The sequence below is a fragment of the Eucalyptus grandis genome, chromosome 11 (assembly GCF_016545825.1).
Source record: "Eucalyptus grandis isolate ANBG69807.140 chromosome 11, ASM1654582v1, whole genome shotgun sequence".
Lineage (NCBI taxonomy): Eukaryota > Viridiplantae > Streptophyta > Magnoliopsida > Myrtales > Myrtaceae > Eucalyptus > Eucalyptus grandis.
Window position 1 is genome coordinate 3,955,105 of NC_052622.1, and position 16,374 is coordinate 3,971,478.

A 16,374-nucleotide genomic window follows, 5' to 3' on the forward strand; every position below is an offset into this window, starting at 1 on the left:
GCATTTCTTTATGGAGTCAGCTTTTTGGCGAGCCACATGGAAGAATAAAATTAATAAAAAAATTGCCACATAGGGCTTTCAGCAAGGTTCGCCGAAGGTGACACTCAAGTATCTCATTTTTCAAAAAATATAATACTTAAGTGTCACTTTTCTAATTTTTTATACTTAATTGTCCCCTCATGCCACGGTTTGGCACCTAGGGTGTACTTTTGCCCACAAATCTCCATTAAAAAGAATCTAAATGTATGGTCATATAACCAAATTCTCTATCTATTTGAATTTATATAATTGATCTTTTTATAAGTCATTGTTTCCAACCCCATCAAATTGTTGATGTGTCATCCCTATTGTGGCACGTAATGGACATGTCACGTTATGGTGTCAAATAAGCTTCATAATAAGCCAAAAAAAAAAAAAAAAAAAAAAAAACTTTGACTAGTCTTTTTCCTGAAAAATTAATGATCTAGAAAGTACTTTCTTAAAAATAATCTTTTATATCACTTGAAATAATTAATTCATGAAAATGAATTATTATTTACTACAATTTTTGTCTAAAAATTTTCGTAAATGATGAAGATATTTTTTATGCATTCATTTTTATAAGCAATCATTTTTTATGAAAATATTTTCAAAATTATTTATTTTTTGTAAAATAAACGTACTCTTCAAAGAAATTTTTTTGAAGAAAACACTAGAGGGAAGAGAGGGAGAGAGAGACAAGGCAGCTAGATGATAGCAGCCCAACTATTGATGAGGATTTTCAGACCTTGCGAGCACTCCCGCACACGCATATACACTACGCGATGGGCATGTTCACCTACACTTATGACTATGGGTAAGGGTCACTTGACTCTCAAGAGGGATAGTGAGGTCCTAGCAAGAGTCACAGGACCCAAGTGTTGCCACCACAAGGACGGGATTTTCTAACCTTATGCTCGAAAGCATTAGGTGACCCTTGGGCCACGCAAGGGGTCATGAAATGTAATGACCTGAATTTCCATATAATTTAAATCTCGAATGTTAATATGATTTAACTTTACCTCAATCCTCCAATAAATAAAAAATTTATCCTCAATTGAACGAATAATCTAACCTTGACTAATATACATCAAAACCTTATGTATAAAAAGCCATCTCCACCTTCATAGCACACTCCGATCTAAGCCTTACAAGTGGTCTTAAGAAGCATTAATCTAAAAGCTTCGAAACTCCTAAATTGCGGATCAACAAACCTCACCAGTCGACAAACCATCGCCATTGAAACCGAAAGAACCATCAAAGCCCCTCAACAATATAATTAACTCACCGCCGATGTTCCACTATCGGTGACAAATCGATGGTGAACCCATTCTAACAATCCTATATCGGCCCATACAATAGAATTATACTTAGTATATACCACTAACAAGTTTGGTACAAGCACATCATGGTAACCACAGCCAAAATATATAGGGACTCCATACTGCAATAATAGACCTACAAATATGAAAAATAAGAGATGAGCCAAAGTTCAGTAAATAAAATATCTAAGTCTAAGGTAGGAGATCAGCTTACCACTTAACCCGGTAAATGCAAAGCACACCAATCTCAGACCATACAAAACAACTATGAGAATCAATTAAATAAATGAATGCATTGATTTACCTATCATGTTATGTCAATGGAGACCATCAATGATATTACATAGGAATATTCACTCAAATACAAGCAAATGACTTAATACATTGTGATGCATGATTATCATTGATTAGTTCCTTAATAGAGATGTATGCACATAGTCCCGCACCATATTAATTATTTCATCTCATTTCATCCCATCCCAACTCTAGGGCATCATCTCCACCCTAAGGCATCCTGAACACTCCTAAGGCATCTCGACTCTATGGGGTATATCAACTCTAAGGCATCTCCACTCCGAGGCATCCCAAACATTTCTGGGGGATCCCAACTCTACAGGGCATCCCAACTCCGGGGCATCGTTGCCACTAATATGTGAGCGACAGACATAACTTTTCATAACACTTTATATATTTACTCACATAATAAAATGCACATGATAACATTATAGCCATATGATCTCCCTTTCATCAATAACAAAATCAATGTTCATTTCAAGAATCAACGTCCAATACACATCTTTTAATGCAATTTACTTTATAAATATAATTGCATTGCCCCTTCAATGATCACGCACGTGAATGATGATAATGAGATCCTTACCTCTTTTCATTTCTCATGCAAGCAAATAATAACATTCTTAGAGAATCGGTCCTTGTTGACACATAATTTTGGAAAAATAAAATTGCATTTTGAACAAATAAAAGGAAAAATGAAAAAAATGGAGGAAATCGATTTGATTGATTATGCATGGAAATTTGAAATTTTGATGGATATTCAGATTTTGATAAATGCAGCAACAATTAAAAATCCAGTAAACAAAGGGCAAGGATTTTGATAAAATGGAAGGAATCGGTGCAAAATCGAGCTGATTGCGAAATCATGCTCCGATTTGCATCCTTGATTTAATGCAACAGAAGATGGAAGTTTGAAATATGACATACAAAGTAGGGGGGGAGGAATACATAGAGGCCACACAGATAAAAGACACCGGAAGGAGAGAGAGAGCTTCAAAGAATACACGGCAGCCATAATTGAGAGCATTGAAGAGCGAGCTTCACCCCCCCTTGGAGGTTCACCACTTTGCAGAAGATGCCAAAAGGAGTCTTCACCGTATGGAGAGATTGACGTAAAGATCCATCAACTTCACGGTGTCCAGTCCTCGCCCGACGATCGGCAACAGCAGCTTGTTGCACCTATATATGTTCCGCTAGTTGACTCACAATTTAGCTTTGGCAAGTTTTGTTTCTTTGTTTCTTTTGCATGTTACGTAACTTTCACAATCGCAATCGGCGCCTCCCCGGCTATTCACAAGCCTGCGATTAAGATATCGCCGGCAACGCACGTCCTGGACGCCCAGGGAGGATATGATGAGGTCTTCAAGAAATTGAGTGGAGTTGAAGACTCAGTCAAACAGAAAGATACCAGATCGCGAGTGAAAAGAATAGTGGGCGCAACACACGTGACCTTGCGAAAGGGGGGAAGAAGACGATGGATGTTGCTATCTTTTGGTCTTCGTCCACACTCGACGAAAGAAGACAGCAAAAGTTGCGGTTTTTGTGGCCTCGCTTAATGCAAGCAAAAAGAAAAAAATATAGAAAAAGCATATTGCGAAGCCTTGATACCAATACCTGCAGATTGAACAAACAAGCACGCAAGCCCCTTAGCAAAAACCAACAAATTATTTTTACTTTGTTTCTCAGCGTACTTCAATTCAGAGAGTTCTTTATCGCTCTTCTTTGTGCAGGTTTTCCAGTGATTGTCCATGCACCAAGGAGCCCCAATAATCCCAAAGGTCTTCTGCGTTCGTTGTTGCCCAAGTCTGCCCGGTGTCGCTTGTCCTTGCTGGCATCACCCTCAACGGCCGTGTCGCGAGTTTTGCCGTCTACCGACTATCACGAGCCGAGAAGTCCACACCAACATGAGCAACTGCTGCTGTGAGCCAATCACCCACCGTCATTCCCAATTGCGACCCCGATCGCGTTAGGCCCGAATTCGGAAATTATCTTCAAATTTAGGTAAGATACTCGTGCCTAATTTATTCGCCGCCTAATATACGTCTATTAGAATATAACATGCACATTTATAAGTGATAGACGTATTTCTTGATTAAGGTTATTTGCCTAATTCGCAACCGCACGCCGATTTTTTATTTCATCTATAAGGCTTTAGATGAAATAATTAATCAAGCGGGAATAAAATTGATATCTTGATCTTTAAGGCTTAAGATCAATTTATCTATTTTATTAGCGAGATATTATCCCTTGATCTGAACAATGTATAATACCTTTGGTGATTGTGAATGATCAATTTATCTATTTTATTAGCGAGATATTATCCCTTAATCTGAACAATGTATGATACCTTTGGTGATTGCGAATGATTTGGTGTTTTATCATTTAATTGCTTTATTTATCCCAAAATACAAAAAAATTGCATTTGCATATCATGTAGATTAGAATTGATTTCCTAGATAGAATTGCATGATAGAGTAGTTAGATTCTTTTCTAATTATATTAAAATGCATGTTTAGATGATCTCTAGATTAGATAATATCTTTGAATTAAATTGCATGTCGAGATAAAATTCTAAGTTAAGATAGGATTCAGATTAGTCTATTTCCTAATTTAAAATAGATAATATCTCACTTTAGTTAGATTTTTATTGTTAGTTATTTTTAATTACGATTTTTATAAAAAAAATACAAAAAATCATGCGCATGTCATATAGAATTAAGTTCATGAAATGCATGTCATTTAGTGATTATTGCTAGTTTCATTTAATTTGAAAATTGCCTACCATTAGATTAGGTCATTTAATAAACGTTGCGTAACATATAATTCACATGTTAGGTTGCATGTTGCATGTCATTGTAGTTAAAATTTGTGTACAACATTGCATTGCATATTGCATGACTTTCATTAATTAAGTGAAAAAAAATGCGTGTTAATTAGAAACAATATCTAGGGTTGTTGATGTGAATTTTAATTTAACATTGCAGATGTTTTCGTCGCTTTGAGGTAAGTTTTTGCAATTTATTTATTGTTTATCTGGATATTAAATTGGTGGATTGCGCACCCGCATGATCACATCACATGTTAGGGAAATAAATTTAAAATCAATCCAAACTGATTGCCAAACATTTTTTTTAAAATAAAAGAATGGTACCAAAGGGCATTAAAGAAATCTAGTGTAACCAAGTCCCCGTACCCATAGTCTCTAGTTCGTAGGAGTAAAGTAAAACTCTCGTTACTTTACTTGGGTTTCTAATTGACCCACCAAAAATAGATTAGTGGCGACTCATAACTGAAATATCATTTGCATGTTAAGAACTTGAACATTAAGTCGCGAATTAGTATGGGTTTGGGAGAGCCCGGGTTAAGTCTAGACTTAACAATCCATTGGCCAAACTCATAGGTGGTTCACACCCGAAAAAATAGGTCGCGACAGTCATGTGAACATCAACAACCAAATAATCGACAACGCGAACATTGACAACTCAAAGAATCAACCTCATGATTAACCAGCAGCACTTAGCTAGTACTTTAGTAACTTATTAGAAGAATACTATTATCAAATCTAATTTCGACACTTTTACATTTTCATTTTGTCAAGCAATATTAATTAAATTAAACACTAAAGGCTACTCATTGTCATCCAAAATATACGAGTATTTTATTTTCACTATGGGCATGCCACATATTTTATAAAATTACCAAAACAGCCTACTTCCAAATTAATTACACAATTAGGACCAATATTGCTTAGTTAGACACATTGTCTAGATTAATAAATTATATCTCAAAATGACTTAAGCACCTATCAAAATAAGGTTCCTCATGCTATGAACAGCCCCTCAGAATTTCCAGTTTTTACAGATACGTCCCTCGGCCTAGTGAAATTATGAATTTGCCCCTAAAGCTTCTAAACTCTTTTTTTTTTTTTTTCTGACTGGTTTGATTTCCTTTAATTAATATTACTTAATAACCCACAAAATAACCCTATTTGCAGCACCCTCTCACTTCTGTAAATTTCAAAATTTGCCCATAACTTTGACAAAAATTACCAAGATACCTTTTTTATGCCTAGTTTTATCATTTTCTCATAATTTCCCATCTAAGGTGCAACAAAACCATTTTGGCATTTTTTCAAACACCTCCTAGGCATGTATTAAATATTTTAATATCGGAAAGAAATCATCATAACTCTACTTGTCCGTCTTGGAACTTACTTGTACTTAAGATCAAATTTAAACTAACAAATATCAACCAAACCAAGTCAAGAGTACCAAGTATATTAATCTCACTTAGTCCTTAGAGTTTTCACTTACCTTGAAAGATGACTTGAGAAAATCAAAGCTTTAAACACCTTGAAAGTAAAATAATTAAGAACACTAATTAAAAACCCTTAATCTTTGTAAGCAAGAAACCTAGTTTGTTAAGATGAAGAGGAAATACAATCATTTACCTTGTGATCACTTGAAAAGATGAAACTAGAAGCTTCAACAACACAAAAGTGGGGCATTTGCTTTTACTCACAGGAATTGAAAACGAAAATTGAAAAAGGAGTTGATAAGTGAAAGTTAATGAAATGCTTGTGTTATTTTAGAAGCCCCCCCTCTTCCCTCCTTCAATCAACTAAAACAAGGAAGAAAAGAGTGAAATTGATTTAATCATGTTTAAGGCATTAATTGTCTTAGAGTTAGAATAATAAGTGTAGGGGTAAGTGTTCCAATGAAATTGATTCATGTACCTCCTATGCTAATAGTTAGGGTGCAAATGGCTTGATATCATAAGCCAAGGGAAGAGATATATATTTGAAGGAGAGTGCTTCATTTCATTTGGCTGCGTGTGAGCAATAATCATTACAAGCATTAATGAACTAAGGCCAAATTTCATGAGGCAATGCGTGACCTCATCACTACCAAGCTCTATATCTCTAAGAGGAAAACATGTAAGGGGTTAAAAACTTAGGGAAAATAGAAAAAAAAAACACAAATTGGAAAATTGCCAATCGGTTCGATTATAAGATTTTCATAATAAATATCTTGTTAGGCTACCAAAGTATATACTAAATAAATATGTAACAAGGAAATCGGTGTCTATTCTCAATATTGATAAATCCGAAAATATTATTACCAAACACAAAAATTTTTTGGATGTCAAATGAAACCCCTCTCTCCTTCTCTCTCGTGAGTTTTATTCTTCTTATTTTATTGATGTGATGGTTATTTAGTACCGTGTCAACATAGGATGTCCGTCATGTGCCTTATCAATCATTTTGATAGTGTTAGTAACGGCCCAAAAAATAATCTCAAAGGACCAAATCACACCCTTAGTAAATTTATAGGACTACAATTCTAATTTATCCAAATTTACAACTAGCCGTTGCCAAAAAATTTGAAAGGGGGAAACTGAGAAATATTCTTGCAAACTGGTGTTGGGCGGGAGTAGTGTCCTTAACATGTATAAGTAGATATAAATGCAAGACAATGTTGATCGGACGTGCAAAAATTTTACGTTTGGTCGTCTTAACTTTGATTCTTAATTTATCTAATCCATGGGGCTGGTTCATAATTTAATAAATTTGGAGGTTAGCAATCCAAGAAGAGCTGTTTTTCTCCATCTGTCATTCGAGGAAAGTTCATGCAATCGTGCCCTTGAGTGGTAAGTTGCAAAATCGGCAACACCCGCTTTTTTAATCAATTTGCATGCGGGCGAAGAAGTGGGCGGAGTAGATCTCCTCCTATCAGAGATGGAAGAAAATATTCTATGAAAAGTTAACAACTTCTATTTGCAAATACGCCACATAAAGAAGTTGATTTTTGAGAATGAGGTTACTCAATCAACATTAACTCTTTTTATTTTCATAAAAGTTGGTGTATTTGATTGTAAATCAAGAGAAGTTAGGGAGTTTTCTTCTTCTTCTTTTCTTTTTAGAAAATAACTCATTTTGAAAAAGCAAACTTTTATCCCCCCGACAATCCTAATAATATTTTGGGTTGATGTCGAGTTTCTCTTTCTTCTTTGTTCGTGTGTGTTAACATAAGATTCATTTTAAGGAGTGTGATGAAGCACTTTCTATATATTGTCAGGAGGGATATATCTAATATGAAAAGATATAGTTTTCATATGGGATATTGACACAAATGGTTCTTCAACTTTAACCCAATGTGTAATGCAATCTCTAAGTTTTTAATTTATTCAATATGGTTCCTGAACTATAATCCAATGTACAATATGGTATCTAAATTTTTAATTTGTTTAATATGATTCCTGAACTTTTGGTACATGTTCAACATAGTACCTGAACTAAAACATTTTCATGTAGTTTTGAGACTAAATTGAATATATATCGAAAGTTTAGGAATCACGTTAAACAAATTAAAAATTCAATGACCACATAAAGTTTAGGTACCACATTAGACATTAATTCAAAATTCATAGATCATTTATGTCATTTTTCCTTTTTCATATCATGAATTATGCATATCTAAAAAATCCATTAGATTCAAAGTCGCTACCTTTCATATTCAATCACTTTGACAAATCTCTCAAAAGATATCTTTATCTCAATTCTTCTAGAAAAAAGCTTCATTTTACGCAAAATGCCATATGTGAGCATACACCAATTGGTCTTATAGAAGACTATTTCAATCCAAATCATGTTCGATCCTTTCAATGTTGAGCTAATCACTTTGTCGCGATTTTATACTTTCGTGGCGATTTTTTTGCCATGGAGCATTGTTCACTTGTTGTGGCTATCCAAGCTTTTTCTTTCATCTGTTATAATGGAGTTTGGTATGACATTTCATTCAACTTTCACTTCATCGTTTTTGTTTTTTCGATGATGTTATAGGTTGCTAAGGAGGGAGTAGTAGCAATCGATTGAAATGGAATCGTTAGTAGAGCATGGACTGTTGCACTGTTGCAAAGTCAACTTTCTGGCTTGTCCTTTCATCCTGGCTTAAAATCATAAAAGCAATGATAATAATAAGCACCTTTGCCTTTCCTTAATTTTGAAAAGTAGAAAAGTTAATTTAAATCCCATAGAATTATAAGGATAATATCTAAGGGTCCACGTATAAATGTCAGTATATTTGGAAATGTTTTCAAGTGTTTGATATTTCAAGTTTCAAGGAGAAGAAAAAAAAATAGATAAAAGAAAAGGCAAAAATAGAGGGGGAAAAGAGGTTTCTTTCACGAAAAAACTAAAGATTGGAAAAACATTTTTTAAAAACTGCTTAGTTATATGTTGAGAAAAATCAGCCAATGACAAATGTTTTCATAATAAAATATATATCTAACTCTTTCAATGAGCGATGAAAATATTTTTTATTCATTCATTTTCATTGGCAATACAGATAAGAATTTTTTTTTGAAAATTGTTTTTTTAAATATTGAAATTTCCATAGAATATACACACCTCAAATGTGAATTGAGAAAAAGACAGATTGGATAATTTTTTTGGTGTGTGGGTTTTATTTTCAACTTTTTGATGTTTTCTCCAACTTTTTACCTCAAACTTTCGAACTTCAACGCCGATTTAATTTTTAGTACCTCAAATTTTCAGTATCGAAATACCTCAAATGTTAGAAATATACAAATAATGATATTAATGTCATTATAATTTTTTCCATAATAATAATAAATTCATTATAATTTCTTTTGCTGTGTAGGTTTTATTTCAACTTTTGACGTTTTCTTTGACTTTATACCTCAAACTTTCGAACTTGGGCTCCGACTATTTTAACTACCTCAAATTTTCAGGTGTTCGATATCAAAGTACCTCAAAACGTTAGAAATATACTAATGATAATATTAAAGTCACTAAAGCTTTTTTTCCTTACAAATTAAAATTCACAAGGAGCTTTTTGGTTCGGGTCAACAGGCTTTGATTATCCCCGTGAAAGTTAAAGAAAAGAATAATGATACAAATAATCTCTGAATTTTGATCCAATATACAATTTGGTCTCTAAATTTTTAATTTTTTCAATGTAGTCCTGAATTTTTAATTTAATGGGCAATCTATCAGCCATGTACGCAACTCCATGGGCTATGCTCTAAGTTAATGGTTGATGGGTTGACTTTTGATTTGGAGATAAAAGCTATGCGTACCAAGAATTTGGGAACATTTGATTGGTCTATACTCTCCACGCAATTTATAATCAAAATCGGCTCGAAGGTCAAACACCAACGAACGTAAGAGAGCTAGCAGCGGTGGCCCGTCGTCGCTTGGTGTAATTTGCGGTATGTAACACACACGAAAGCTCGTGTATTCAAAAAGTTTGGACATCGTAAAAAAAAAAAAAAAAAATTTCTCGCTCCGCCTTTAGTTAACTAAAGCAAAGCACACCCAATCGTTTCTGCGCTTTGGTCCAAATCGAGAAGGGTGTTTTGGTAAGTATGGTTCGAAAAAAAAAAAAAACTGCATTTTTGCAATTTGATTTTGTTTAAATTTTTTTTCTTAAGACTCGTGGGATCGTAAAATGGGTACTCCATATCGATCAATTCTTTTTTTTATTTTTCTCTCTCATTAAATTTTATATTAGGGCTAAAATCAACATTTCAATATTTAATTTCTTCCCCTCTTATATTTTACATCGTACACTAGAGGTTAATTGATCTTGTCGATTCTTATTCCCTTCTTGCCCTTGGGTTTTCTGGTTCCGAGATTTTGCCACGGCCCACGAGTTATCCTCCATCGCGTAGAAATAAAACATGAGAGAAAGCCCATAAACAAGTTTTTAATGGGCCGTAAGCCCAAACCTACTCACCCATCCCCAGGCCCAAAATGACCCGACCCGACCCGCATATCTCTCTCTCTCTTTCCTCCCTACAGCCCTCTGAAAAATGTCGTTCTCAGCCTTCCTCGCCCATCTCAGAATCTTGGCGAGCCCCGCCCTCCGCCGCCCCCACCGCCGCCATCCGCCGCCATCCGCCAACGCCGTCCTCCACGAACTCATCTCCCGGTCGGAGTAATTCAGATTCTGGTCCCTCTATAGGTTCATCATTGAAGTTGGGCCTGCCCCCGATGTGGACGCTTATAATTTGCTATCCAAATATTGCCTCGACTGCAGAAGACCTGATGACGCGATGGAGCGCTATGAGCGGCTCATGAATCATGCGGGGATCAATCCTTCGCCCACGACTTACAGGATATCGATCAAGGGTTTGGTGGATAACAACGAAGTCAAGAGCGCTCTGGAGTTAAAAGAGGAAATGGCTGCCAAGGAGTTGGCTCCGGACCCGCTCGTGTATCATTATCTGATGGTCGGGCGTGCGAAGAATTCGGATGCGGATGGAATTCTCGAGCTTTACGAAGAGTTGAAGGAGAAGCTGGGGGGTGTGATTGAGGTTGGGGTTGTGCATGGAGGGTTGACGAAAGAGTACTTCTTGAGGGGAATGGAGGAAGCTGTGGGTGAGAATTCAAAGGTGAAGATGACTGCCGTCGCGTACCGTTCGGTGTTGGATGCGTTGACCAAGAATGGGAAGTTTGAGGTGGCGCTGAAGTTGTTTGACAGAATGCTTGAGGAGCATTGTCCGCTTATGTGGTTGGCAGTTATTCTAGAGAGCTCTAACATGATTGCCGATAGGTATTGCAAGCAAGGGAATTTTAAGGACGCGATTGATGAATTTCCGGAAGATGGGCGACTATGGATGTGGTCCCGACGTGTTATCTTACAATGTTTTGATTGAACAACTATGTGAGAATGGCTTGCTGGCAGAAGCCGAGGAGCTTTTCGGGGAAATGAGTGGGAAGAAAGTCAATCCTGATGAATTCGCTCATGTTCTGTTGATGGATGCCTGTTTCAAGAACGCCAGGGCTGATGATGCGGCGGGATACTTCAAGAAAATGGTGGATTCTGGTCTGAGACCTAATTTGGCAGCGTACAACAAGTTGATTGATGGGTTGGTGAATGTTGGAAATGGTGATCCATTTTCTAGAATTTCCAAGTTTTGCTAAACTACAATCTTGAATTTCCTAGATGAAGTTTTGGATGGTTAAAAATTGTGGCTGGAAAATGTCAGCATGTAAGAAGCAAACAATCTCTGAACAAGTCAAAGATGGCAATGGTTGCAAGATGAAGCCTACGCAGACAGCATTCAAGAGAAATCCAGAATCCTCTAAGGCGGTTGGCAGCTGTACTTAGTCAGTGGAAATGCCTATGAAAAGGCCATAAATTGATGTAACAGTGTGAGGAGCATGAGAATATACTCCATATCATGAAGCTCCTCCACCAATACTTCCTTCAATTATCGTAAAATTATTTTTATAAACTAGTGAAACTATCATTGTCCCATAAAAATTTGTGTTTATTCCTTGAACTATCCTATCCCATCCCTTGTCCATCATTTACAAACTATACCATACACTTGCACACAACATCGCTAATCAAAAACACATCGATATCACTTTCGCACACATCCAAGCACACATCCAAATTTTTAACATGGTATCAAAGCTAGATGCGTCTAAGTTCATAACTGAGCCATGCATAAGGGATCGTGAAGAAAGAGATAGGCATATTCGAATGGTTATGGGCGTTTGTCCTCACTATTCTCAACTAAAAGGCCAGAGCTGAGGGAGAGCCAAGAGAGCTAGAGTCGAAGCCAAAGCTGAGCGAGAGTCAGAGCTAGAATCAAAGCTGGAGCCAAAGCTAGAGCCTACGAGAGCCAGAGCCTGAGCTCGAGCTAACAACTACAACTACGAGCATTTTGATTCCCCGAGACGTATGGGACATCGTTGAAAAAAACAAAAAAAACATGCACATTCAAAAGCAAGTGCAAGTGTTTCGACAAAAGAAAGTAATGGATCATGGAAAGTAGACGATATAAAAGGCATGGGATAAATTACAAGAGAAATTTCAAGGTACATCCGAGGCCTTATGATACAATGTCCGAAGTATCCCAAAAATGGATCAAGGGGGAGTGTTGGAAATAGTAATCCATTTTCTAGAATTTCCTAGAGTTGCTAAACTACAATCTAGAATTTCCTAAATGAAGTTTTGGATGGTTAAAAATTGTGGCTAGAAAATGTCCAGCGTGTAAGAAGCAAACAATCTCTGAACAAGTCAGATATATGGTGATGGCTGCAAGATGAAGCCTATGTAGACAGCATTCAAGTGAAATCCAGAATCCTCTAAGGCAGCTGTACTGAGTCGATGGAAATACCTATAAAAAAGGCCATAAACATTGATGTAATAGTGTGAGAGGAGCATGAGAATATACTATATGAAGCTCCTTTACCAACACTTCCTTCAATTATTGTAAAATTATTTTCATAAACTAGTGAAACTATCATTGTCCCATAAAAAATTATGTTTATCCCTTGAACCATCCTATCTCATCCATTGTCCATCCTCTACAAACTATATTATACACTTGCACACAACATCACTAATTAAAAACTATCATCGATATCTAAAACCATGCTTTTGCACACATTCAAATTTTTAACAGTGAAAGTGAGGAAGGTCGACGAGGCTGAGGCGTTCTATGATCTCCTGGTGAAGAAGCTGAAGATGGACCTGGAGAGCTGCCACTTCATGATGAAGGCGCTGAGCGAGGATGGTAAATTGGACGAAGTTCTTAAAATGGTGGATCAACTGTTGGATGAAGATCCGATCATCTTCAACGAGGAGTTTTAGGAGTTTGTGAAGAGGGAGTTGAGGAAGGAAGGGAGAGAGGAAGAGTTGGGGAAGCTGATGGAGGAGAAGTAGAGCAGAAAGCTAGGGAGGCTGAGGCAGCTGAAGCGGCCAAGAGAAGCGCGAGAGCTGCAGTTGCTTCTTCACTTCTTTCAGAGTTGCTGGGTAAGAAGGAAGAAGAGAAGGAATCGGCTAATGATGCCAGTGGCGAGAATTCAGCTAGCAGGGACATGGCTCCAGCCAGAAAAGCAGATGATTTGGTCATGGAACAGTGATACCGATATGCTCGATTCATGTCAAATTCAATGAGCGATCTTCATTTCATTAAAGACAAGAAAAACGCCGTACTATGTTATCCCAGAACCATGTTTATAATCTGCACGAGAAAGGCTCCTTTTGAGATGAGGTGTACATACGAACCTTATTTTGACTTGGTCTCTTTACTCGACGACCTGCTTTACTTTCAAATCGGCGAGAACAGTCATCCGACATCATTCTATTTACTCTCTCTCTTATGCATTTGAGTTACACCATTTTACTAGAGCCGAGAGTGCTTGTGTGTTTGTATTGACATTATTTGTGATGTGCACACCCTCGGATGGAGAGGAGTCACGAAACCCTACTTCTTGCATGCAATGCATGGAACCAGTAGATGAAATCGAGCACCCTCCATGTCCTTCCATTTTAGTCTCGACATTGCCAAGAAAGGTTCGAGTTCTCGGGCGGGGTTACCTCGAGAATTGGATTTTTGACTAAGGATGCTGCTCCTCACACTACTACCCCGAGACGAAACGAAATACTTCCTCGTCACGTCATGAATCCTGACCGTGTTTACGGTGAAAATGGTCTAAACATTCAAGCATGTTATATTTATGTAGATAATGCAAGCTTGGAACATGCCCAATCATGAGGAAAAAATCTATTTGCATCTTCTCAAAAAAGCAAAAGAGAAGTTGTAGTGCATCATAGATCTCAGTCAGAAATGTGATGGCAATATGAACACGGAGAAACGGACAGAAAATGTAATTCTCGAGGAGGATTATAATGTTTTGCATACACTTGCTACTGCAATAAATAAAAGCTTATCATGTGCACCGGTGGAATTACAATAAGATTGAGCCAAAAGGATTACTTAGCAATGTCGGCTTCCACCTCCGGTTCCCCATCGGAACTCTCGATCCTCGTCTGCAACACGAAGATAAGAGCGTGATGAAGAGATGTCTCTTCAGGGAAAGACGTTTGTAACGAGAGATGTAGTGTCGCCATGCTAACTCATCGAATACGAAATTCTCATTTTGATAGTATGACAGAAAACCATTTGGCTTTCCAGTGTTAACAAAGAGCAAAAGCATATTGCTTGGAGAGTTATTCCACACCATTTGAAAATATTCCAGAAGTGATGTCGCAATAACAAATTGAGTTAAAAGAAACCCAAGAAATGTGTACCCTGCTCGATGAAATCGCCACGAAGCGTCACGGGCTCGAAAGAATTAAAGTGGCATAGGGTGTTCGCAAAGAACCGCATACATCTGATTGTTTGAACACAAAGCAGCGAAATTGCGAGGCTGCAAAAGTTGTTGTTCGAATAATTAAATCTTAAATCACACCCTCATCTACCAAATTAAACTTTTAGAATAGTTGGTTGTAATCCCACAAATTCTCTCATGATATCAAAGCAGGTCCCATTTGAGTTTAAATCTTCTAAGCCCCTAATTACCTCTCTAATTACATATTTCCACACCTTAGGCTTAGGCCAAAAATCAGCCTACATGTGAATATTAAATGTTAATAAACTCTTTCGTCTAACAGTTTAAATTTTTAGAACAGTTGACAGTGATTTAACAAAATCTCACGCTCGCTATTTGGACATTACAAATTTTGTGATGGGTTGACTTTTGATTTCAAGATAAAGAGCCGCATACCAAGAATTTGAGGGCATTTGATTTGTCTATACTCTCCACGCAATTTATAATTAAAATCGATTCAAATGGTCAAACGGTGGCGAGCATAAGAGAGCTGGCGGCGATGCCCAGTATCACTCGGGGTGTAATTAGTCGTACGTGATACACGAAAGCTCTTGTAAGTGTATTTGAAAAGTTTGGACACTACAAATTTTTTTTGTTTTAAAGATCTTGCTCCGTCTTTAGTGAACTAAATCAAAAGCGCACCCGATCGTCTTTGCTTTTCGGTCCAATTCGAGAAGGGTTTTTTTTGGCGAATACGGCTCGCAAAGCAATTGAAACTGCAATTTTTGCAATTTGATTTCGTTACCAATTTTTTTTCTTAAGAGCACTAGAAGTGACACTAATTAGGCGCATAGAGAAACACATGGAGGCTATGCTCCAATATTTCAAGGTCATAGTGCTAGAGAACATTCGATAGACGTAAAGAAAGATCCATTGAGAACGATTAACCCGTAATAAGTTCCAAGCCTTTATGGTGGCAAACTAAAAGTTTCACCGAAGCTATTCCATTTCACATGTGCAATATGCACAAATTAATTTGGTATCTTGAATGTATTGATTTGAAGTATTGTGAACAAACAGGTCAATGCTAATCCATCTTTGAATTATAAATGCATTTCCATTCAACTTTACGACAAAGATTTGCATATTTCATGGCAATAATCATAGTTAAATCCTCAGAATAACGGAGTGAATATCTTCCATAAGCTTGAAATTCTAGCTTTACATCCCAATAGTTTATCCTTATTGTATTTGCTGTGGCACCTACCTAAGGTCGCCACAGGTACCTATCGCTCCACTTAATGAATAGTAGTTACATCTCTTTCCATAAGCACCGTAGTTCATAGGCTTTTTTTTTTTTTTTTTGAATACGGTCCCAGCGCAACTTATTAGCGGAAGTATAAACAAGTCTCACCATTCCTCCCTCCAATAACCATAATGCAATACACACCAACTATACACCATATGAAAAAGATGAAGCTGAGCCACTTTTATTTACATATTTTCATGATAGATTTCTCGGGTCGGTACAACCAAAAAGAAAAGCCAAAAATTTTCAACTAAATTTGGCCACAACTCAAAAGAGATCTCGACCCCTATATCGATCACGTGTCATCCTCCATATACAAGTGTCGGCTATCCTCA

General features: G+C 36.9%; 1 pseudogene; it reads left to right on the forward strand.

The window, feature by feature from the left end:
- Positions 1 to 803: 803 nt before the first annotated feature.
- On the forward strand, positions 804 to 13,539 carry LOC104427004 (annotated as a pseudogene).
- The last annotated feature ends 2,835 nt before the right edge of the window (positions 13,540 to 16,374 follow it).